This window comes from Suncus etruscus, chromosome 4, assembly GCF_024139225.1.
Source record: "Suncus etruscus isolate mSunEtr1 chromosome 4, mSunEtr1.pri.cur, whole genome shotgun sequence".
In the NCBI taxonomy this organism is placed as follows: Eukaryota; Metazoa; Chordata; class Mammalia; order Eulipotyphla; family Soricidae; genus Suncus; species Suncus etruscus.
In genome coordinates, this window is record NC_064851.1 from 153567482 (window position 1) to 153593811 (window position 26330).

Here is a 26330-nt window from a genome sequence, read left to right on the forward strand (position 1 = left end):
TTAGCCCATGGTGTTGAGAGGTGGAAAAGGTGGAGTAGATTTTTGATCCAGGTCATAAGTGGTGTAGAGCTTTAGGGGTAAAAGGGGGTTTTAATAGGGACAGCACCAATTCCAGGACAGAAAACATTGGGAAACAATAGAAAAGGTTTTTCAGAGTGGTAGATAGGGGAATGGGTGTCGAAGAGCAACACAAAAGGATATAGAAAAACATGCGTAGTGTCCAACACCACACACATGCACAGACATACATTTTTAAATGATTAGATATTATACATCTGTAAAATTGACTAGGAATGGGGTCAAAGTGCTTCATAAATATAAAGAAGGCACATAAGGTAGTGAGAAAATTTTCTAACTCCTAGGATATCACTGCTTTGAGGGTAGACTTGGCTGTAAAAGCACCTATGGTTAGATAGTGCACATAGCATTCTCAAAACATTCTCAGTTTTTTTCCAAATTCTGTGTTCAGCATATCACAAAACATTTTTCTAGAATTTGCTAAATAATTTTAATACTGAAGATATAAGCAACAGTCTAGATCATTGAGCATCATATTACAAGCCTATAGCATTCAGCTTTCTTTCCTGTAGTATTCTGCAAACAAAAACATCAGGACATACTTGCAGATATACTTAAGTTGTAAATAGATCATCAAATCACTCTCATAATGAACACTATAATAAGAGTCTATAGCATTCCAAGATCCTTTTTATGGATAAAAAAATTAGAACATTTTTGCATAGTCAATTTTAAAATGATTTTTAGATATAAATAATTTGTTAAGGCTTCTTATAATGAACACTGTAATAACAGTTTAAAGTATAGAGGAGTTTAATAGTAATTAATGTGTATCTACCTGTAATATGTATCTAGGGTGTCCATAGATTTTGTTGAATGAAACATTATAAAGTTATTGCATACATAGCAGTTTTAAAATTCAGTTCCTAATGCATTATGATACTGAGCAATGTAATGTGAGTCCATTGGCATTCAAATCCCTCCTGCAGAGATTTATGTGGGCAAAAGGATTAAACATTATTGTAGACATCTATGAAATTCAGTTAGCTGAGCCCCCTGCTTAATTTTTGCAGTTGTATCCGTTGCTATAGGTCCCACTGAAGTATCAAAGACAATATAATTTGCTGAAGATTGCACTGGAGAGGTAGGGATATCCAAATCTTTGTGATCATTAAACTTAACACAGCATTTTCTTGCTTTATTTTTAAAATAGGCCATGTAGCGACCTCTATCTGGTTCAACATAACAATTCAAAAACAGAAAATATGTTATATGTTTTAAAAGTTGTTTCTTAGAATCAAATAACAAACTGTGACAAGTCAGGATTTTCTAGGGGCAAGTCTACATAGGTCTGTAAATTTTTGCTTCTTCCTGCCCTTGTAGGGAAAGCATTTCAGATGTATTAAACCACAGGTAGTAATTTCCAAATTTATATCTTTTTCAGAGGGTCCCACTGAACTCTGCAGTGACTTCAAAAAAAGCCCGTTATTATCTGTCAGGTTTCTTCTTGGGAAAATAACTTGAGACAATCTTAGGTGTACATTTACTCATATGCCTAATTACTAATTACCAAGTTTCTATTTTATTTTACTGTATTTACTTATTTTTCTTTTCTCCTCTCTCTTATCTTTTATTCTCTCTTCCTCTCTTCCATAAGCTATATCGTAAGCTAATTATTTATCTTAATTCAACCATTTCTTAAGATATTAGACCCATCCTATTAGGGTCAGACTCCAACGAAAAATTAAAAATACATCACTAATGTATGTTTTTATATGGGCATGAGTACACAGGCAGAGGACTCCTAAATTGTAAACAATCCATGTCTAAAGTGCATATAGCTCCTACTATATTACTATCTCTCCTCTCCCCCTTCAGAAATCCCTCTCTCCCTTCACCTGTCAATCCCGATTTGATATCCCTCCTTATTTAATGCTCTTTACCCTCGTTCTTAACTCATTAGGTATGGAGACTGACCTCCAGCTTCCAAGCAAAAGGACACCCCTTTTAGCCCCACATCTCCTAGCCCGGCAAGAAACTACAATCAACTCTCCTGCTGACTCATGCTTTGTGGCTCTCCTTCTCACCCCCCCCACCACCAAATGTAAACTGTGGCATGATACCAGATTCTGCTCCAGAAGGAGCCCCAGTGCAAGAACTCTACTTGATCCCTTTCTGCCACAATCATTTCTCAAACTCAACAAGACCATGGTGTGTGATGAAAATATGCCCTGGATTTCAACCCCACAAGAATATCTCAAAAGAGTTAATGGGATAGCCTATGTTTCTTTTATATGTTTAAACCTCTATAATACTACCTCTTAGTCTGTTTATTCCCAAATGTAAAGTAGTTTCTTACATCACTTTGTTTTCTGAATCACTTTTAAAATATATATATATATATATATATATATATATATATTTGGTTTTTCGGGCCACACCCATTTGATGCTCAGGGGTTACTCCTGGCTAAGCGCTCAGAAATTGCCCCTGGCTTGGGGGGGGACCATATGAGACTCCGGGGGATAGAACCGCAGTCCGTTCCTTGGTTAGCGCTTGCAAGGCAGACACCTTACTTCTAGAGCCACCTCGCCAGCCCCAGTGTTCTCTTCATTAACTTCACCTGTTTTGGTTCTGCTTGATACAAAAACCTACAAGAAAATTTCTTGCCTGGGATAAAAGTTCAGGTCAAAACCAGGGACACAGAGATGGTGTAGCCCAACATTCCCACCTCCAAATGCACCAGCAATATAATATAGCATTATTTATTTTTGCCAAAGGCATACTAGAAAGGGGTAAATTTTATATAAAGAAGCAAGCTCTTATCTACTAGGGATAAGAACTCATACATTTCACAATACAAGAGTGCCTCCCACCCTGAACATATGTCATGTGGACCCAATTAGACTCCATGTGATCAGACAGTGATCATCCAATCCTGAACCCTAGATCTCAGATAGAACTGACACAGTTCTCCATAACAGCACCAGAAACCAAACTCCCCCTGGTAAAGTCAATACTGCTCTGGTTCCATTATGCATCAGTTTTGATATGACATCCCGACAATGAGGAAATGGGCAAGAACTTGATCAAAGAGCAGGTTGTCTTATCTCATCACCTAACAATAGGATGAAATCATAAAAAGCATCATCCTTTGATCTGTGCAAAAACCAAGATCTCTAACTACAGAAGACTGATTTTGACAAAACCATGACTGAGCAGAACATATCCTGGCACCAATAAGAAAGACCCTAGCCTAGGCTTTAGCCTACGATTTATACAACAACCAAGAGCTCTAATTCCAGAGGTCTGATTTTGACAACTGCAACTGAGCAGAACTTCTGGAAACATAATGGAAGATTATATCCTAAGGCTTCATCCTAAGATAAGTGCAAAAACCAAGACCACCAATCACAGAAGACTGATTAAAACAACCGTAAAGTGTGACTCTATCCTATGGTTCATCCTAAGATCTGTGCAAATACTACACTTCTAGTTACAGAGTCCTTATTTTTATCATACGTGACTGAGTAAAAAGTTTTCTAGCACCATAAAAAGATCCAGGGGAGTGAAAAAGAGGATAAAGAAGCCTGTAGTTACTCCCATGACAGTATGCTTCAAGGGCGGAGAAACCCCTATATCTCTTAGGCCAAGGGAACTCCCTTTCTAATCTCCCCAATATTACTGTGCCTGTGCAAAAAAAATAATAAAAGCACAGGGTTTTTTTTATTCTTCCTTTCTTTTCTTTTCCCTCCTCTATTTCGTGCTCATGATTATTGTTTGGTAATTGTCTTTAATTCCTGTGATGCTTTTTTGTAGTCACTGGTTTCGGTTCTTTGTTTGATTTTTGTTGTTGCTGTTATTTCTCTTTGTAGTTTTGGGGGGTTTTGTTTTTCTGGGGTTTTTTTTTGTATTTTTTGTCATTTTGACATTTTTTCCTTTCTTCCTTTCTTCTTTTAAATTGATATTTATAACCTCTAGATGGACTCCTCTGGGTTTTTTTTTGAATGTTTGCTTCTTTTTATTTTTGTTTTTCCTTTAGTTTTTCTTTTTTTTTTCTTTTTTTCTTTTCTTTTCAAACAGAACCACGTAACCTGAATCATCTTGTTCTGCCTCATAAATTGAGGGGGAGAATGGAAGGTACGAAGACCACACAGTCATATGAACATTGAGTATAAATAAAAAAAAAGATCAGACTTAAACACCAAATCCCAAAGCCAACAACAACAGAATTGATACCCAAATCTATGACAAGCTAGACACAGAGGGAACCACTTATATTAGCAGCCACGAGGCACAGGAGGGGAATATGAGGTGCATGCTGGGAACAGGGGTAGAGGAGGACAACACTGTGTGGTGGGAATTTCCCTGATTTAATGTCACTATGTACCTAAAATGTTACTCTGAAAGATCTTGTCATCACTTTGGTCACAAAAATTTTATTGAAAAAAAAAAAAAGCTGATCAAATGTCAAAAAAATAAAACCACAGGAAGTAACTTCCAAATTTCTATCTTTTTTAGAGGATCCCACTGCACTCTACAGTGACTTCCAAAAAATTCTATTATCTGTCAGGTTTTCTTCTTTGGAAAAATAACATTGAGACAATCTTAGGTGTACATTTACTTATATACCTAATTACTAATTACCTACTTATTAATGGCAAAGGAAGATGCATGAAATCTCAAATGTCTGAGACTTTTTGAGACAGGTGAGACACTTCACTGTCGACTTGAACTTTCCTTATAAAATATAACAACAATAAACTCATTGAGCTGCTTATATCTCTGCCAAGATACAGTGTCAAGAGACAAATGCATGTCATCATGATCCTGGGTCTCACAGGTACATGTATGGAAGTTTTGCAGTATTTAAGACATCAAGCTGATCATTATTTTACTCTTTATGTCTTCTGATTATTCCTGAATATTTTTTTTCAGATTTGTCTAGGTCTTCATGGAAACCATTCATCAAAAATAGAAGTAGTTCATATGACCTCTTTGTAGGTTGTGCCCACAAAATTGGTCACAAAATGTTCCCAATGGTTGTCCTTAAAGTCTTTTGGGCCCAAAAAAAAGATAAAGACTTTTGGGCCTATGTGCCTGTGCTGTCCTACCCACAGGGCTTTCAGTAATTTTGCCAATTCTTCTCTTACTTTATCTTTATTTCCCAATGGACTGACCTGTTAAGATCATCCATATAATGGTTTGGGTTAAAATAATCAGCCAAATGTGAAGTAGTACATATAATATTGATTTCATGTAACAAATTTTTCTTAAATAATGAAGTCCAGTAAGAGTTGAATATTTTCTATAAAAAACATAACTGAAAGTCTGAATCTAGTAACTCCTAATCTCTGTAATTTCTGCCTTCAGTGTGATATGTCTGTTATGTTGACATGATTATCTTATTGAGGTTGCTGCTGGTTTCTTTTTTCTGTTCTTGGGTAGTCTCTTTGTAAATGGCATGAGTAGGAATGCTTTATATTGGAAGGATGCTTACCTATACAGCAGGGAATCTGTAGCTTGGTTTTATCATTTCTGAGAATTCTCTTACTGAACTTGATGGCAATCGAAGCAACTTTCCTTTTTTTTTTTTTTTTTTTTTTTTTTAATTTTTTTTTTATTTAAACACCTTGATTTACATACATGATTGAGTTTGGGTTTACAGTCATAAAAGGAACACCACCCATCACCAGTGCAACATTCCCATCACCCCAAGTCCCAAATCACCCTCCTCCCCCACCCAACCCCCGCCTGTACCCTAAACAGGCTCTACATTTCCCTCATACATTCTCAATATTAGGACAGTTCAAAATGTAGTTATTTCTCTAACTAAACTCCATCACTCTTTGTGGTGAGCTTCCTGAGGTGAGCTGGAACTTCCAGCTCTTTTCTCTTTTGTGTCTGAAAATTATTATTACAAGGGTGTCTTTCATTTTTCTTAAAAACCCATAGATGAGTGAGACCATTCTGCGTTTTTCTCTCTCTCTCTGGACTTATTTCACACAGCATAATAGATTCCATGTACATCCATGTATAGGAAAATTTCATGACTTCATCTCTCCTGACAGCTGCATAATATTCCATTGTGTATATGTACACACAGTTTCTTTAGCCATTCATCTGTTGAAGGGCATCTTGGTTGTTTCCAGAGTCTTGCTATGGTAAATAGAGCTGCAATGAATATAGGTGTAAGGAAGGGGTTTTTGTATTGTATTTTTGTGTTCCTAGGGTATATTCCTAGGAGTGGTATAGCTGGATCGTATGGGAGCTCGATTTCCAGTTTTTGGAGGAATCTCCATATCGCTTTCCATAAAGGTTGAACTAGACAGCATTCCCACCAGCAGTGGATAAGAGTTCCTTTCTCTCTCACACCCCCGCCAACACTGTTTATTCTCATTCTTTGTGATTGTGTGCCATTCTCTGGGGTGTGAGGTGGTATCTCATCGTTGTTTTGATTTGCATCTCCCTGATGATTAGTGATGTGGAACATTTTTCATGTGTCCTTTTGGCCATGCGTATTTCTTCTTTGTCAAAGTGTCCTGTTCATTTCTTCTCCCCATTTTTTGATTGGGTTAGATGTTTTTTTCTTGTAAAGTTCTGTCAGTGCCTTGTATATTTTGGAGATTAGCCCCTTATCTGATGGGTATTGGGTGAATAGTTTCTCCCACTCAGTGGGTGGCTCTTGTATCCTGGGCACTATTTCCTTTGAGGTGCAGAAGCTTCTCAGCTTAATATATTCCCATCTGTTAATCTCTGCATTCACTTGCTTGGAGAGTGCAGTTTCCTCCTTGAAGATGCCTGTAATGTCCTGTAGTGTTTTGCCCTATGTGCTGTTCTATATAGTCTTATGGTTTTGGGGCTGATATCGAGGTCTTTAATCCATTTGGATTTTTACCTTTGTACATGATGTTAGCTGGGGTCTAAGTTTAATTTTTTGCAAGTGGCTATCCAATTGTGCCAACACCACTTGTTTGAAGAGGCTTTCCCTGCTCCATTTAGGATTTCCTGCTCCTTTATCAAAAATTAGATGGTTGTACGTCTGGGGAACAGTTTCTGAGTAATCAAGCCTATTCCACTGATCTGAGGACCTATCCTTATTCCAATACCATGCTGTTTTGATAACTGTTGCTTTGTAGTACAGTTTTAAAGTTGGGGAAAAGTAATTCCTCCCATATTCTTTTTCCCAATGATTGCTTTAGCTATTCGAGGGTGTTTTTGTTCCAAATGAATTTCAAAAGTGTCTGATCCACTTCTTTGAAGAATGTCATGGGTATCTTTAGAGGGATGGCATTAAATCTGTATAATGCCTTGGGGAGTATTGACATTTTGATGATGTTAATCCTGCCAATCCATGAGCAGGGTATGTGTTTCCATTTCCGTGTGTCCTCTCTTATTTCTTGGAGCAGAGTTTTATAGTTTTCTTTGTATAGGTCCTTCACATATTTAGTCAAGTTGATTCCAAGATATTTGAGTTTGTGTGGTACTATTGTGAATGGGGTTGTTTTCTTAATGTCCATTTCTTCTTTATTACTGTTGGTGTATAGAAAGGCCATTGATTTTTGTGTGTTAATTTTGTAAACCTGCCACCTTTGCTATATGAGTCTATTGTTTCTAGAAGCTTTTGATAGAGTCTTTAGGGTTTTCTAAGTAGAGTATCATGTCATCTGCAAACAGTGAGAGCTTGACTTCTTCCTTTCCTATCTGGATTCCCTTGATATCCTTTTCTTGCCTAATCGCTATAGCAAGTACTTCCAGTGCTATGTTGAATAGGAGTGGTGAGAGAGGACAGCCTTGTCTTGTGCCAGAATTTAGAGGGAGGCTTTCAGTTTTTCTCCATTGAGGATAATATTTGCCACTGGCTTGTGGTAGATGGCCTTCACTATATTGAGAAAGGTTCCCTCCATTCCCATCTTGCTGAGAGTTTTGATCAAGAATGGGTGTTGGACCTTATCAAATGCTTTCTCTGCATCTATTGATATGATCATGTGGTTTTTATTTTTCTTGTTATTGATGTTGTGGATTATGTTGATAGATTTACGGATGTTAAACCAGCCTTGCATTCCTGGGATGAAACCTACTTGATCGTAGTGGATGATCTTCTTAATGAGTTATTGAATCCTATTTGCCAGGATTTTGTTGAGGATCTTGCATCTGCATTCATCAGTGATATTGGTCTGTAATTTTCTTTTTTGGTAGCGTCTCTGTCTGGTTTAGGTATCAAGGTGAATGTTGGCTTCATAAAAGCTATTTGGAAGTGTTTCTGTTTGTTCAATTTCATGAAAGAGTCTTGCCAAGATTGGCAGTAGTTCCTCTTGGAAAGTTGATAGAATTCATTAGTGAATCCATCTGGACCTGGGGTTTTGTTTTTCGGCAGACATTTGATTACTGTTTTAATTTCATCAATGGTGATGGGGGTGTTGTAGATATGCTACATCCTCTTCCTTCAACCGTGGAAGATTATAAGAGTCCAAGAATTTATCCATTTCTTCCAGGTTCTCATTTTTAGTGGCGTAGAGTTTTTCAAAGTAGTTTCTGATTACCCTTTTGAAATCTCTGTCATATCAGTAGTGATCTCACCTTTTTCATTCCTGATACGAGTTTATCAAGTTTCTCTCTCTCTCTTTCTTTGTAGGTTTGCCAGTGGTCTATCAATCTTGTTATTTTTCAAAGAACCAACTTCTGCTTTCATTGGATCTTTCGGATTGTTTTTTGAGTTTCCACTTCGTTGATTTCTGCTCTCAGCTTTGTTAATTCCTTCTGGTCTTCCTGTTCTTGGGTCCTTTTGTTGAGCATTTTCTAGTTCTATTAGCTGTGTCATTAAGCTACTCAGGTAAGCTCCATTCTTCCTTCCTGATGTGTGCTTGCAAAGCTATAAATTTTTCCTCTCAGTACTGCTTTTGCTGTGTCCCATAAGTTCTGAGAGTTTGTGTCTTTATTGTCATTTGTTTCCAGGAACCTTTTTATTTCCTCCTTTGATTTCATCTCGGACCACTGGTTATTGAGCATGAGGCTGTTTAACTTCCAGGTGTTAAAGTGTTTCTTCTGAGTCCCTTTGGAGTTCACAAATAATTTCAGAGCCTTGTGGTCAGCGAAGGTAGACTGCAAAAATTTCTATCCTCTTGATCTTATGGAGGTATGTTTTATGTGCCAGCATGTAGTCTATCCTGGAGAAATGTCCCATGTACATTGGAGAAGAATGTGTATCCAGGTTTCTGGGGATGGAGTGTCCTATATATATCCACTAGGCCTCTTTCTTCCATTTTCTCTCCTCAGGTCTAGTATATTCTTGTTGGGTTTCAGTCTGGTTGACCTGTCCAGTGTTGACAAAGCCGTGTTTAGGTCCCCCACAATTATTGTTTTGTTGTTGATATTATTTTTCAGATTTGTCAGCAGTTGTATTAAATATTTTGCTGGCCCCTCATTCGGTGCATATATGTTTAGGAGAGTGAATTCTTCTGCTCTACGTACCCCTTGATTAATATAAAATGTCCGTCTTTGTCCTTACAACCTTCCTGAGTATAAAGTTTGCATTATCTGATATTAGTATGGCCACTCCAGCTTTTTATGGGTGTTGTTTGCTTGGATAACTTTTCTCCAGCCTTTTAATTTGAGTCTATGTTTGTTCTGACTATTCAGTGCGTTTCTTGTAGGCAGCAGAAGGTTGGATTGAGTTTTTTGATCCATTTAGCCACTCTGTGTCTCTTAACTGGTGCATTTAGTCCATGGACGTTGAGAGAAAGAATTGTCCTGGGATTTAACGCCATCTTTATTTCAAAATTTGGTGTGTCTTTTGGGTAGTCTTGTCTTAGATTAGGTCTTTCAGTTTTTCTCTTAAGACTGGTTTTGTGTCTGTGAAGTTTCTGAGCTGTTTTTTGTCTGTGAAACCATGTATTCTTCCATCAAACCGGAAAGTGAGTTTTGCTGGGTATAGTATTCTGGGTGAAGCATTCATTTCATTCAGTCTTGTCACAATATCCCACCACTGCTTTCTGGCATTGAGCGTTTCTGGTGACAGGTCTGCTGTAAATCTCAGGAAGCTTGCTTGAACATGATTTTCCCCTTTTGATCTTGCTGTTTTCAGAATTCTGTCTCTATCTTGTGGGATTTGTCATTGTGACTAGGATGTGTCTTGGGGTGGTTTTCTCTGGGGGTCTCTTTTTGGTTGTACTCTTCGGGCATGCAGGATTTGATCACATATATTCTTTAGCTCTGGAAGTTTCTCTTTAATGATGTTCTTGACCATTTGGATTCTTCCTGGAAATTTTCTTCCTGGGTCTCTGGGACTCCAATGATTCTTAAGTTGTTATCTGTTGATCTTATCATAGACTTCTATTTTCGTCTGTTCCCATTCTTTGACTAATTTTTCATTGTCTGCTCATTTGCTTTAAGTTTTTGTCCAATCTCTCCTGCTGTATGGAATTGTTATGTATCTCATCTCCACAGCACCAAGTCTATTCTCAGCTTCTGATACCCTGTCCCAGAGCTTATCCATTTTGTCATTCACTTCGTTTACTGAGTTTTCAGGCCTGTTAGTTGACATGTATTTCAGTTTGGAGTTTTGTCATTTCTGCCTTCATATTTTCTTGGTTCTTATTAGTGTTCTGTTCAACTCGATCCATGGTTTCTTGGAGTCTGTTGAGCACCTTCCATATTGCTAGTCTAAAGTCCTTATCTGAGAGGTTGATTAGTTGTTCAGTCATTATCTGGTCCTCAGAATTGTCATCTTCATTCTCTATGTCTGATGCTGGCCTGCGCTGTTGTCCCCATTGTCACATTTGTATTGTGGGTTTTTCTACGTGTTGTAGTGGTATTCATTGTCTATATGTATGTAGGCAGCACACTCCTCTGGCTCCTCCCTTTCTGGATGGGCTGACTTGCCTCTAAGGGAGGGGAGTCCTCCGTGGATGAAGCCTCACACTGGGTCAAATCTTAGCCCCGAGCATGTAACAGAGAAGACAGTCCAGAGAGAAATGTTTGCTTCTGTGATATAGCGCCGTTCTTAGTGTGATTTTTCCTTCTTGTTGCAATGGAGTTCTTTCCTTAGAAAGAGTGCACGGCCGCGTAGCGAAGCGGAGCCGGCCGTGCTCCTCTGAGCCTCTTTTTGCCCCACTCGCAAGAGTTTCACGCAAGAGGACAGTAGACAAGACATAGACAGGTCACACTCACAGTCTTTCACAGCTGAGCCCCACTGGGCCGGTGTACTTTCGCGGATTTTCCCCGCCTGGTGTCACACACAGGGAGCCAGCTTTTGCAAAGGATAGCCGGTTTTTATGCTCTGAAGTCCCTCCCTGAAAATGGCGTCTGGGCGAGCGAGGTTTCTGGAGGCTCTTTTTGCCCCACTCGCAAGAGTTTCACGCAAGAGGACAGTAGACAGACATAGACAGGTCACACTCACAGTCTTTCACAGCTTGAGCCCCACAGGGCCGGTGTACTTTCGCGGATTTTCCCCGCCTGGTGTCACACACAGGGAGCCAGCTTTTGCAAAAGGATAGCCGGTTTTTATGCTCTGAAGTCCCACCCTAGGCGGGCCAGGGAGCCCGGCGCGCCGCGGCGGCGTGGGGACCCGGCTCGAGTGGCGCGTCGCCGGCGTGCGCAAAGAGGCGCGGGCGTGGAGTGGGGGGGGAGCCGCAGACGCGGGCTGCTCCCCGCCCCGCTTTGCAGGAGCTGCGCTCTCTCTCGAAGCAACTTTCCTAACAATATCTTTTATTATAAAATTTGGAGGAGGTAATGATAAGGGCATCTATGTGACTGAATAGGTCATGAAGAAACATCTATTTCTGATCATTATATGTGTCATTTTGTTTTAGCAAGCAATATAAAATGAATTTCTATGTATCTGCTAAGGGGTTTGAGAGGTAAACTAGGAATGTTGGTGGGTTGGAAGATCACAGCCAGGCTAGTATTTGTGTTGAGCTGCATGCCTGAAACAACTGTATTATTAGCAACTTTATAAATCACAGTATTATAATAGAGAATATAACTGAGAAAATAAAAACATTTAAAGCAATACAATCATTAAAGTACAGTGAATTGAAAAACTAGTGACACAAAAAATAAACAAAAATGACCACATAGTTCAACAGACTTTTAGGGTCGATAAATGATCCCTTTGCTATTGATTGGATAATGTACAATGAAATATAAGATTTACTAACCAGTTCTTAACCCACTAAGTAAACCATTGAGAATGATGAGTATTTATTGCCCTGAATATAGAAGGTTTTGAGAGAGGTTAGAAGGTTGTGAGCTACCATCATTGTGAGTTTTTGTCATCAAAAATTAGAAAGGGAAGAAAGGGAAAAAGGAAGAAAAACAAATAACCATACAAATAAAAAACAAACAATAAAAGAACACAAAAGCACCACAGCAATAAAGACAACATTCTTGTTTGATTTTTAGCTCCCTTAATTTTTTCTCTTTCTATTTCTTCCCTCCAAACAGAACCACATAATTTGAACCATCTTGCTCTGCCTCGCAAATTGAGGGGGGAAATAATGAGGGGTAGGCAAGACAAACAGGTGTCTGAAAATTGAGTAGAAATAAAAAATGATCATATTTAAACACCCAAATCCATAAGATAACAACAACAACAACAGAATTAAGAACCCAACAACAACAAGCTAAACATAAGAGGGGAGCCATTAGACCCAACAGCCCGCGGGTCAAAGAAGGGAGATATGGGATGCATGCTGGAAACAAACATGGGGTGTGGAGGACAACTGCTGGGAGCGCTTCTGTCACTACGAACATCAATGGGATTTCGATAAATCCACTTTAGGGAGAGTGGGTTGCACGGGGTGGCAAAATATGAAATATGAAATAATGAAACCACACAAAATAAATTGTATGGGAACCTGCTTCTTTTTTTTCTTTTTTATTAGAACCTGCGTCTTAATAGACGTGAGACAATTTTACTCTCCAGGGACAGTCATATCATGAAAGGAATGCCCACATTTCTTTTTTTCAAAGAACAGAAACTATCATTGTTAGATTTTAAAACAAATACACATGGCTTTAGGTGGTTTGTAATCTTAGAATAGAATAGAGTTCAGGTAGAAGCCAGAGGATAAAAGGAAGGCTAATTTCTTACATATCAAAGTAGTTTCTGGACCTAAGTTCATTACTGATATAAATTAGGGATAACAGGAATCCTGATTCCTTCCTAATAACAAATATTTTTAACCTGAGGGAATAGTTTTTTAGCTAGGGCTAAGACCAACTTCCTATGGTCTGATTATAGAAAGAGATAAAACTTATATGAGAAGGGGGTACAGAATTATACCTGGTAAATTCAATAGCCTAAATCTATACTGACCAAGCCTGTTTGTTAGCAGTATTTAAAGTGAGCAGGGAAAGTCCCTGAGGCAAAGTGATTTGCTGTTAGTATTCAAAGACAAGGAGAGAAGACATCATCTTAAAGATGCCATGTTTTGACTCGGCCTGTAGAAGTAAATAGGCTGACAGAAAGAGACCAAGCTTGTTTTATTTGGTGCGGAAATGTTCTCTGGGAAAGGTATTTGACAGAGGCCCTATTTTAGCCTGTAATTTTTACAAGGGAAAGAATGTGCCAAATAATAAGAAATTGTAATGTCACTATCAAATCATGAATTTCAGAAATATTGCCAGTAATCCATGTAAGGGGTATATATTAACGTCTACCAATGGGCCTACTGGCTAAAATATTCTTGGGAAATATCAGTGCACTGCTCTAGGAAAATCATAATAGATGTATCTGGAGCTTGGCTTCCTCTAAAAATGGGAGCTGTTTATGCTGCATGCCATGGTAGACAACACTGGTGTGGAAATGCCCCTGATTCAATGTCACTATCTACCTAAAATATTACTGTGAAAAAATTGTAATCCATTTGGTCAAAATAAAAATTATTTAATTTTAAAAAATGGAGAAAGAGACTAGATTGTAATTAAATTGTAAAAGGATAGATCATTGAAGGACAGAGAAAGGTAAGAAATGTTAATATATTTTACCAGATAAAAATGTTTTTATAGAGAATAAAACCTCTAAGGGGGGTTACATTCAAAGAAACATCTTAAGGATTTAAAGCACACCTATCAAAAAAACCTCTCAAGGTCAGAAAGCAGTGATGTAGATACAGTAACAACACTCATGATGCTTTGCCTATATACAGCATGCAGGCCCAGTCTCACTTCAAGTTTGAAGGTAGTATACATAAGCTTCACAGATAAACAACAGCTCAGAAATTTTTAAAGACTCAAAAACCAGCTTTAAGAGAAAAACTAAAAGTCTACTTTAAGACAAGAAAGGGCAACGAGACACACCATACTTCAAAACAAAAATGACACTAAATCCCATGACAATTATTTTTCCTCAAAGGAAATGAACAAAATGCATATATTAAGAGACACAGAGTGTGGCAAAATTGATCAAAAAGCTGAATCTAACATTTTGCTGCCTACAGAGAAACACATCTGAGTAGTCATAAACATAGACTCAAAATCAAAGGTTGAAGAAAAATCATTCAAGCAAACAGATCCCTTATAAAAAAAAAAAAAAAAAACTAAACTGGGTGGTTCCCGACTGTGAGAAATTATGAGTGTTGCCTGTGCGTATTTTTCTATTGTAATGTCTCCTGAACCTCTCGGGAGTGGGGTCGGCCCAGAAAAAATGCTCTCACCAGAGGTTCATTTAGGATGGTCCGGAACACCAAGGAACTGCATCCAAACGTGAAAACTGTCTATCAGCAGTTATTTGCAGAAAGGCAGGTCTCTGTTTGTGACGTCAGGCTGGGAAAATTACGCCTGCCCAGTGATTCCCAACTGTGAGAAACTGTGAGTGTTGCCTGTGCGTGTTTTTCTACTGTCCTGTCTGCTGAATGTCTTGGGTGTGGGTTGAAAAGGGCCCAGCAAAATCGCTCTCCCAGAGGCTCCAGAAGAGCATTCTGCTCCACTTTGCTTCATGGCCGTGTGCTCTTTCTAATGAAAGAACACTACTGCAACAGGAAGAAAAAAAATCACATAGGAACTATTCTGGATCTCTGAAACTCAGCATTTCTTAGCCAGACTGTCTTCTGTGCTGCGTGCTTCAGGCCTAAGATTTTGATCCCGTGTGTGGCTTCAGCACAGAGGGCTCCCCTTCTTGGAGGTGAGTAGACTGTGCCCAGAAAGGGTGGAGCCAGAGGAGCGTTGGTCGTGTACATCATTTAGGCCAATGAATACTACCACAACACGTAGAAAAACCCACAATACAAATGTGACAATAGAGAAACAACACAGGCCAGGCATCAGGCATAGAGAAATGAAGATGGCAACTCTGATGACTGAAAAACGGCCAACCAACTAGTCAGTCTCTCAGATAAGGAGGTTAGAGAAGAAATATGGAAGATGCTCACAGAACTCAAAGATACCAATGGATCAAGTTGAACAGAACACTAGTAAGAACCAAGAAAAATATGAAGACAGAAATCAGAAAAATTCCGAACTGATATAACAGGTCAAATAACAGTCTGAAAAACTCAGTAAATGAATTGAATGACAAAATGGATAACATCTCCATCAGGGTAACAGATGCTGAGATAGAATTAGTGCTCTGGAAGATATAGATAATTCCATACAGTGGGAGATAATGGAAAAAAACCTTTAAAGGCAAAAGAACAGACAATGGAAAAATCAGTCAAAGTATGTGAAAAAGATGAAAATAGAAGTCTATGATAAGCTCAACAGAAACAACTTAAGAATCATTGGAGTCCAGAGACCGCAGGAGAGCAAAATCTCCAGGAAGAATCAATGGTCAAGAACATCATTAAAGAGAAACTACCAGACCTAAAGAATACATGCAATCAAATCCTGCATGCCCGAAGAGTACCAACTAAAAGAGACCCCAGAAAAAAACACCCCAAGATACATCCTAGATATGATGACAAAGTCCCACAGATAGAGACAGAATTCTGAAGCAGCAAGATCAAAAAGGGAAATTACATTCAAGGGAATATCCTTGAGATTTACAGCAGACCTGTCACCAGAAACACACAAGGCCAGAAGGCAGTGGTGGGACATAGTAACAGAAGTCAATGAAATAAATGCTTCGCCTAGAAATACTGCACCCAGCAAAACTTCAGGTTTGAAGGAAGAATACATGATTTCACAGACAAAGATGCAGTTCAGAAACTTTAAAGACTCAAAACCAGTCTTAAAAGAAAAACTGAAAGACCTACTTTAAAACAAGAACTGACCCAATAGACACAACAAACTTTGATATAAAGATGGCACTAAATCCCATGAAAATTCTTTTTCTCATGTCAATGGACTAAATGCACCAGTTAAGAGACACATGGATCAAAAAACTCATCCAACCTTCAGCTGCCTATAAGAAATGCACCTGAGTCAGACAAACATAGACTCAAAATAAAAGGCTGGGAGGAAAATTATTCAAGCAAACAAACCCATAAAAAAAGCTGAAGTGGCCATACTAATATCAGATGATGCAAACTTATACACAGGAAAGTTTTAAGGGACAAAGACGGACATTTTGTATTAATCAAGGGATATGTACAGCAGGAAGGACTCACTCTCCTAAACATATATGCACCGAATGAGGGCCAGCAAAAGATTTAATACAATTGTTGACAAATCTGAAAAATAATATCAATAACAACACAATAATTGTGTGGGACCTCAAAACGGCTTTTGTCCACCACTTGATAGGTCAACCAGGACTGAAATCCAACAAGAATATACTAGACCTGAGAAGAGAAATGGAAGAAAGAGGACTAGTAGATATATATAGGACACTCCACCCCCAGAAACCTGGATACAGCATTTTTCTCCAATGTACATGGAACAGTTCTCCAGATAGACTACATGCTGGCACATAAAACATACCTCATAATATTAAGAGGATAGAAATTTGCAGTCTACCTTCAACTGACCACAAGGCTCTGAAATTATATGTGAATTCCAAAGGGACACAGAAGAAAAATTTAACACCTGGAAGTTAAACAGCCTCATACTGGATAAGCAGTAGGTCCTAGATGAAATCAAAGGACAAAATAAAAAATTTCCTGTAAAACAAATAATAATAAAGACACAAATTATCAGAACCTATGGAACACAGCAAAAGGCAGTCCTGAGAGGAAAATTTATAGCTTTGCAAGCACACATGAGAACGAAGAAGGGGCCTACCTGAGATAGCTTAATGATGCAGCTCATAGAATTAGAGAAAGTGCTCAACAAAAGGACCAAAAAATAGGGAGACAGAAGGAAATAACAAAGCTGAGAGCAGAAATCAACGAAGTGGAAACCCCAAAAAATGGTCCAGAAAGTTCAACAAAAGCAGAAGTTGGTTCTTTCAAAAAATAAACAAGATTGATAGACCGTTAGAAAAACTTACAAAGAAAGACAGAGAGAGAAACTTGATAACTCGTATAAGAAATGGAAGAAGGAGGAGATTCACTACTATAATGCAGAGATCCAAAGTGTAATCAGAAACTACTTTGAGAAACTTTATGCCACTAAAAATGAGAAACCTGGAAGAAATGGATAAATTCTTGGACTCTTATAACCTTCCGTCGGTTTGAATAAAGAGGATGTAGCATATCTAAACAACCCCATCACTATTAATGAAATTAAAATGGTAATCAAATGTCCTACCCAAAAACTAAAGCCCAGGGCAGATAAATTCATCTAATGAATTCTTTCAAACCTTTCAAGAGAAACTACTACCAATCCTGGCAAGACTCTTTCATGAAATCAACAACAACAACAACAAAAACCCTGGAACACTTCCAAATAGCTTTTATAAAGCCAACGTCATCTTGATACCCAAACCAGATGCTACCAAAAAGAAAACCACAGACAAATATCACTGATGAACACAGATGCAAAGATCCTCACAAAATCCTGGCAAATAGGATTCAATGCCTCATCAAGAAGATCATGTATTTTGATCAAATAGATTTCATCTCAGGAATGCAAGGATGGTTAACATTCATAAAATCTATCAAGAAAAATACACAACATCAACAACAAGAAAAAATAAAAATCAAATGATAATATCAATAGATGCATAGAAAGCATTTGATAAGGTCTAACTCCCATTCTTGATCAAAACTCACAGCAAGTTGGGGAATGAAAGGAACCTTTCTCAATATAGTTAAGGTCATCTACCACAAGTCAGTGACAAAACTTATCCTCAATGGAGAAAATCTAAAAAGCCTTCCCTCTTAATTCTGGCACAAGGCAAGGCTTGTACTCTCTCACCACTCCTACTCAACATAGCACGGAATTCCTTGCTATAGTTGATCATGCAAGTAAAAGATATCAAGGGAATCCAGATAGGAAATGAAGGAATTCAAGCTCTCACTCTTTGTAGGTGACATGATACTCGTACTTAGGAAAGATTTCAAAGACTACCAAAAAGCTTCTAGAAACAATAGACTCATATAGCAAGGTGGGCTATAGGAGTGGCTATATATAAGCAAGCAGGCTACAAAATTAACACACAAAAAATCAATGGCCTTTCTATATACCAATATAATAGGGAAGAACTGGACATTAAGAAAACAAACCCCATTCACATTAGTGCCACACAAACTCAAATATCTTGGAGGTCAACTTGACTAAAGATGTTGGAGGGACCTATATAAATACTATAAAACCTCTGCTCCAAGAAATAAGAGAGGACACAACGGAAAATGGAAACACATACTGTGCTCATGGATTGGCAGATTAGCATCATTAAAATGGCAATACTCCCAAAGCATTGTACAGATGTAATGTGATCCCTCAGAGATACCCATTGACATTCTTCAAAAAAGTGGATAAGGCACTTTTTAAATTCATTTGGAACAATAAACACCCTCAAAAAATTAAAGCAATTATTGGGAAAAAGAATATGAGAGACATTACTTTCCCCTACTTTAAACTGTATTACAAAGCAATATTTATCAAAACAGCATGGTATTGGAATAAAGACAGACCCTCAGATCAGTAAAATAGACTTGAGTACTCAGAGAATGTTCCCCAGACATACAATCACCTAATCTTTGATAAAGGAACAAGATATCCTTGTTCTTTGGAACAAAGAAAGCCTCTTCAACAAGTGGTGTTGGCACAACTGGCTAGCCACTTGCAAAAAAGCAAACTTAGACCCCTAGCTAACATCATGTAAGAAGGTAAAAATCCAAATGAATTAAAGACCTCGATATCAGACCTGATACCATAAGGTAATTAGAACAACATGTAGCTAAAACACTCCATGAGATTGAGACTAAAGGGATCTTCAAGGAGGAAACTTCACTCTCCAAGCAAGTGAATGCAGAAATTAACAGTTGGGAATATATTAAGCTGAGAAGCTTCTGCAACCTCAAAGGAAGAAATAGTGCCAGGATACAAAAGCCACCCACTGAGTTGGAGAAATTATTCACCCAATACCCATCAGATAAGGGGCTAATATCCAGAAATATACAGGGGCACTGACAGAACTCTACAAGAAAAAAAAAAACATCTAATCCCATCAGAAAATGGGGAGAAGAAAAAGGACAGACACTTTGATAAAGAAGATTTACCAAATGGCCAAAAGGCACGATGAAAAAATGCTCCAGATCACTCATCACCAGGGAGATGTAAATCAAAACAACTAAGAGGTACCACCTCACACCACAGAGATTGCCACACATTTACAAAGAATGAGAATAAGGTAGTGTGGCTGGATGAGGTGAGAAAGGAACTCATCCACTGCTGGTGGGAATGCCGACTAGTTCAACCTTTCTGGAGAGCAATATGGAGATTCCTCCAAAAACTGGAGAATTGAGCTCCCATATAATCCTGCTATACCACCTCCCTAGAACACCAAAAATACAATACAAAAATCCCTTTCTTACTCCTATATTTAATTGCAGCACTATTTATCATAGCAAGACTCTGGAAACAACCAAGATGCCCCTTCAACAGATGAATGGCTAAAAGAAACTGTGGTACATATACACAATGGAATATTATGCATGCTGTCAGGGAGAGATGAAATCATGAAATTTTCCTATACACGGATGGTGCATGGAATCTAATTATGCTGAGTGAAATAAGGCAGAGAGAGACAGAGAAAGAGAGATGCAGAATGGTCGATCTATGGGGTATTGTTAAGAAAATTAAAGACATTTCTCAACAATTTACGAGAGACAAAAGAGAGGGAGGGCTGGACATTACAGCCGCATCTAGTGAACCTCACCACAAAGAGTGATGAGTTTATTTAAAGAAATAACTACATTGCGAACTATCCTACCAATGAAAGAATATATGAGGGAAATAGAAAGCCTCTCAAGTGTACAGGTGGGGGAGGGGGAGGGATGTAGGGATATTTGGGACATTGGTGGTGGGAATTTGCACTGGTGATGGGGGTGTCACCTTATATGACTGAAACCCAACCACAATCATGTTTGTAACAAAGGTGTTTAAATAAAAATTTAAAAAAAATTGAACTGGCCACATTAATATCAGATGACACAAACTTTATACTCAGAAAGATATATAAGTGACAAAGATGAACATTCATATTAGTAAAAAAAATGTATAACAGGAAGAAATCATGCTTCTAAACATATATGCACCTAATACATAACCAGCAAAATATTTAATACAGTTGTTGACATATCTGAAAGAAGATATGAATAGCAGTATAGTCAAAGCCATCTACCACAGCCAATGACAAATATTATTCTTAATGAAGATAATCTAAAAGCCTTTCCTCTAAAATCTGACACAAGACATGGCTATACTCTCAACACTCCTATTCAACATAGTGCTGAAGTTATTGTCATAGTGATGAGGCTAGAAGGAGATATCAAGGGCATGCAGGTAAGAAAGGAAGAAGTCAAGGTCTCACTGTTACAGATGACATGCTACGTATATTTAAAAAAGCCCTAAAGCTTAGAAGCCCTAAACATTTTCTAAATGTTTCTAGAAAATACAGATTATATAGCAAGAAGTGGCAGGCTACAAAATTAACATTCAGAAACTCAATGGTCTTGGAGCCAGAGAGATAGCATGGAGGTAGGGCGTTTGCCTTTCACCCAAAAGGAGACGGTGGTTCGAGGTTCCAGAATCCCATATGTGTCCCCCTGAGCATGCCAGGAGCAGTTTCTGAGCCCAGAGCCAAGAGTTGCCCCTGAGCTCTGCTGGGTGTGACCCAAAAACAACAACAACAAAAAAATCAATGGTCTTTATATTCAACAATAATGTATAGAGAAGAAATGGACATTAAAACAACAGCCTTATTCACATTAGTTGCCACACAAACTCAAATACATTACAGTTAACTTAACCAAAGAGGTGAAGGATCTATATTAAAAAAAACTATAAACACGAGCTTTAAGAAATAAAAGAGGACGACAAAAAATGCTGGATACATACTCTGCTCATGGATTGGAAAAATTAACAACATCAAAATGGCAATACTCAACCAATGTGTTGATAAAGATATGATGCAATCCCACTAAGGATACCTATGCCATTCTTCAAAGAAGTGGATTAAACACTCCTAAAATTTATTTTGAACAATAAACACCCAAAAGTAACTAGAGCTACTCTTAATAAAAGGGAACATAAGAGTCATCACTTTCCCAACCAAAGCATTAATCATTAAAACAGTCATGGTTTTGGATAAAAGACAGACCATCATATCATTAAAATAGATTTGAGTTTCAGAGAATGTTCCCCAGACATACAAATCAATTAGTCTTTGATAAAGGGGCAAAAAATGCAAAAGGGAGCAAGGAAAGCCTCTTCAACAATTGGTGTTGGCACGAAAGGCCTCTCAACAATTGGTGTTGGCACAACTGGTTAGACCACTTGCAAAAAAAAAAAAAAGCTAACTTAGACCTCATCTGACACCATGCACAAAGTTTAAATGGAAATGGATTAAAGACCTTGATATCATATCTGAAACTATAAGGTATATAGAAGAACCCATTGATAAAACACTCCGTGACATTGAGCCTAAAGCCATTTTCAGGAAGAAACTTCACTCTCCAAACAAGTAGAAGCAGAGATAAATAAATGGGACTGTATTAAGCTGAGAAACATCTGCACCTCAAAGGAAATAGTGCTTAGGATACAAAAGCCACCCACAGAATGGGAGAGACTATTCACCTGATATCCATCAGGTAAGGGGTTAATATAAAAAATATACAAAGTACTGACAGAACAAACAAGCATAAAACATCTAACCCCATCAAAAAGGGGGGATAAGAAATGAACAATTTCTCAAAGAAGAATATAAATGGACAACAGGCATATGAAAAAAAAATGTTCTACATGACTACTCATCAGGGAGATGCAAACCAAAACAGTAATGAGGTATCATCTCAGCTATAGAGAGTGGCATACATCACAAAGAACAAGAACAATCTGTGCTGGTGGGGGATGTGAAGAGAAAGAAACTCTCATTCACTGCTGATGGGAAAATGCCATCTATTCCAGTCCTTATTGAAAACAATATGGAAAATTCCTTAAAAAAAAACTAGAATTGAGGTCCCACATAATACAGCTATACCACTCTTATGAGATATCTCCTAGGAGACACAAAATGCAGTACGAAAAAAGGCCTTCTGCACACCTATATTCATTGCACGCTATTTACAATAGCCAAAATCTGGAAAACAACCAGAGATTACCTCAACAGATGAGTGGCTAAAGAAACTGAGGTACATATACATAAATGGAATAATTGTGCAGCCTTTAGGAGAGATAAAGTCACGAAATGGAGTACATGAATGAACATGAAACTATTGTGCTGAGTAATATAAATCAGGAGGGGAAAGAGATATACACAGAATAGTCTCACTCATCTATGGGTTTTAAGAAAAATAAATGACATTATTATAATAAAGCCCAGAGACAATAGAGTTGAGGGCTAGAAGGACCAGCTCACCACAAAGAGTAGTGAGTCAGTTAGAGAAGTAACTACACTAGCAAACTATCATGACAATGTTAATAAGTGAAAGAAGTAGAATGCCTGTATCAAATACAGGCGGGGTGGGGATGAGAGAGATGGGGGAAATTGGTGATGGCAATATTGCAATGTTGCACTGGTGAAGGGGAGTGTTCTTTTTATGACTGAAACCCAACTACAAACATGTTTGTAATCATAAAATAAAGATATTTAAGATATTAAAGATATGTATTAAAGATACAATAGAGATATTAAAATAAAAATAAAAAACCAAATCATCCAAAACATACAGAAACCAATTACAAAAGTTTATTTATAAAATATACTGTGTAGAAACATTGAAATAAATATAACTTTTTAAAAATAATATATTTCAATTGAATCATTATAAATTACAGTTATAAAGTTGTTCATTAGTAGTTTCAGTTATGCAACATTCCAACACCTATTCCTTCACCGGTACACATTTCTTTTTTTTATTTTTTCTTTTTTGTTTTGTTTTGGTTTTTTGGGGTCACACTCGGCAGCACTCAGGGGTTACTGGCTCTATGCTCAGAAGTCGCTCCTGGCAGGCTCAGGGGACCATATGGGATGCCGGGATTCTAGCCACTGACCTTCTGCATGCAAGGCAAATGCCTTACCTCCATGCTATCTCTCCGACCCATGTACACATTTCTTGTCTTTGATACTGCCCAGGTTCCCTCTGGCCACTGTCCTCCCACCCAGTAGAAATAATTTTCTCTGTCTTTGTTATTACATTAAACATTCAGAAAATATCTACAAAGCAATGAAGAAATGCAGTTGAGGGAAACTTAATTTTTAGGAAAATACTGCATTGTCTTTTGTAGCATTTATTAGGTTTTCCTTGTTTTTCATTAGAAAGTGTGTGCTTCCATATAAAATTAAATCTCACAGTGGCTCTGTATTTGTATTTATCACTCTATCTTTACTCTAACAATTGCATGTTACATATCAAGGACAAACAGCATACTATATTTCAAGTCAATGGTTTGCATATTACATTTACTAACATGCCCAGATTCTTTTCAGACATTTTAATTTAGGACATTTTTTTGGTTTATTGGAACACAACGTGGTGATACTCATGGGGTTACTCCTGGCTCTGAGCTCAGAAATTGTCCCTGGCTAGGGGGCCATAATGTTATGCCAGGCATCTAACCTGTGTTTGTCTTAGGTCAGCTGCATGCAAGACAAACATCCTACCACTGTGCTACCACTCCAGCCCCTTTATGTAGATACTTAATTGACCATTTAAATTTAGCATACTCAGAAAAGCATTCAAATATCTTGACTTTTTCAAAAATATCTATAACATTTACTTAATTTTTCTGAATCAGCATTTCAGGGTCTTTTATGATTTAATTGATATTTTAATTGATTTAATTGATATTTTATGATGACAATTGATATTATACTCATAAATGTTTTAAGTATGCATCACCTTTTATATCACTTTTTTATTTTGAAACAGGAAACAATTTATTAGGACCATATCATACATGGAAGATTAGTGGTGAGAGTTTAAGATATGTCACTTTAATAGATTACTAACAGTGTCAGACATAAATGGTAATGAGTGTTATTTCCTTTAACATATAGTCGTCTTAAATACACAATTGAGGGGGACAGAGTGGTAGCAAGGCACTGGAGGTGCATCTAGTAGTGATGATGTTAGAAAGTGTGTATTATTATATATTTTTTATTATATATTATTTGATATTATATAATATCTCATACAATATATAATAATAATACCACTTTCTAGCAATCATCACTACTAAGTTATGTTAGGAGAATTTCTCTCTTTTGACAGAAGTCAAAGTTCAAAAGTTCTTTTCATTTTAATTATGTTCCCTAGTCCATCTGAGTCTTGTGGAAAGCTTAAGTATTATTCCCAGTGGTTTCATTCATAAAGACCTAGCTTTCCATACTTGAATCGACCCAGACTGTCATTATAATACAGTTTTTTTTGGAAACTAGTCTTTTTTGCATACATATGAGCAAATAAGAAAATGAAAAGATGTAATAAAGAAGAAATAAAGTTTAAACACACATTTTAAAATGTTTAATATTTATATATGTAATAGAATATTTTATTTATTTTTTAATTTGTATTCAAGCACCATGATTCAAGCACAAAGTTATTCATAGTTGCTTTTTACACATCCAATGTTCAAAACACTGATCCCATCACAGGTTGATCTCCCTCCAACAATGTTTACAGGTTACTCCCATTACTCCCACCCTTATCAGCCTGCTATCTTAACAAGCACCATTTCTAGTTTTGTAGATAATATGTAGCTCACCATTCTGTGTATTTTACTCTGTACTTGGCATATTTACTCTCATTCCTTAACCAATGTACCTAAATTCCCCATGAATCCTGCCCCCTCCCACCGACTTAATTTTCCTCTGTCTTTGGCCACTTCTGCCCTTCTATTTTTTTATACTGTGCATCCAAGAGTAAAATAGCACCCCCCTTTAATAAACCACTGCATTCCCTCATCTAATTATTCTAAATAACACACAAACTGGATATTCACTGTTAATTCTTCTTATGGCTTTCTTAATTTAATATGGTAAATCTGGGGCTGGAGTGATGGCACAAGCGGTAAGCCTTGCACACACTAACCTAGGACAGACCGCGGTTCAAACCCCCAGAGTCCCATCTGGACCCCCAAGCCCAGGAGCAATTTCTGATTGCATAGCCAGGAGTTACCCCTGAGTGTCACTGGCTGTGGCCCAAAAAAACAAAAATAAAATAAAATAAAATAAATGAATAAATAAAATAAAAATATGGTAAATCCCAATTTAGTTCATGTTGCATCAATTTGCAGGAAATCTTCTTTCCTACAAACTTGTTGTATTATATTTGTGCATATAAACACACATATACGTATATATGTAAAATGTTCATATATGTGTGTAACAAATATGTTATAAATATGTTATACCTATACCTATACATATATGTATGTATACCACATGTACTTTATCCACTCTCTGTCATTGGACATTTAAGTTGATTCCAAGACTTAGCAATTTTACTGAATGCTGCAAGAAATAATGGTGGCCTTTGGTATTTTTCTGTTCTGGAGGTAGATGCCCAAAAATGGTATAATTGCTTTCTCATATAGCAGCTCAATTCTTAGTTTACTAAAAACCCTCCAACCTGTTTTCCATATTTGTTTGACAAGACAAGATTTCCCACCAGCCATATATGATTCATACATACAAAAGACATTGTAACAGTAAATCTTTTTTTTCTCAATATACTGATACACCACCCCTCATGTTTATTCCTTCATTAACAGTACAATCACACTATCCATGGAGGATACATGTGTATCTATGTAAGAAAAACTAA

At 37.5% G+C, this 26330-nt stretch overlaps 1 pseudogene; it reads right to left on the minus strand.

The window, feature by feature from the left end:
- LOC126007278 (olfactory receptor 2T1-like) overlaps nucleotides 1–26330 on the minus strand; it is a 27289-nt pseudogene continuing 959 nt past the window's right edge.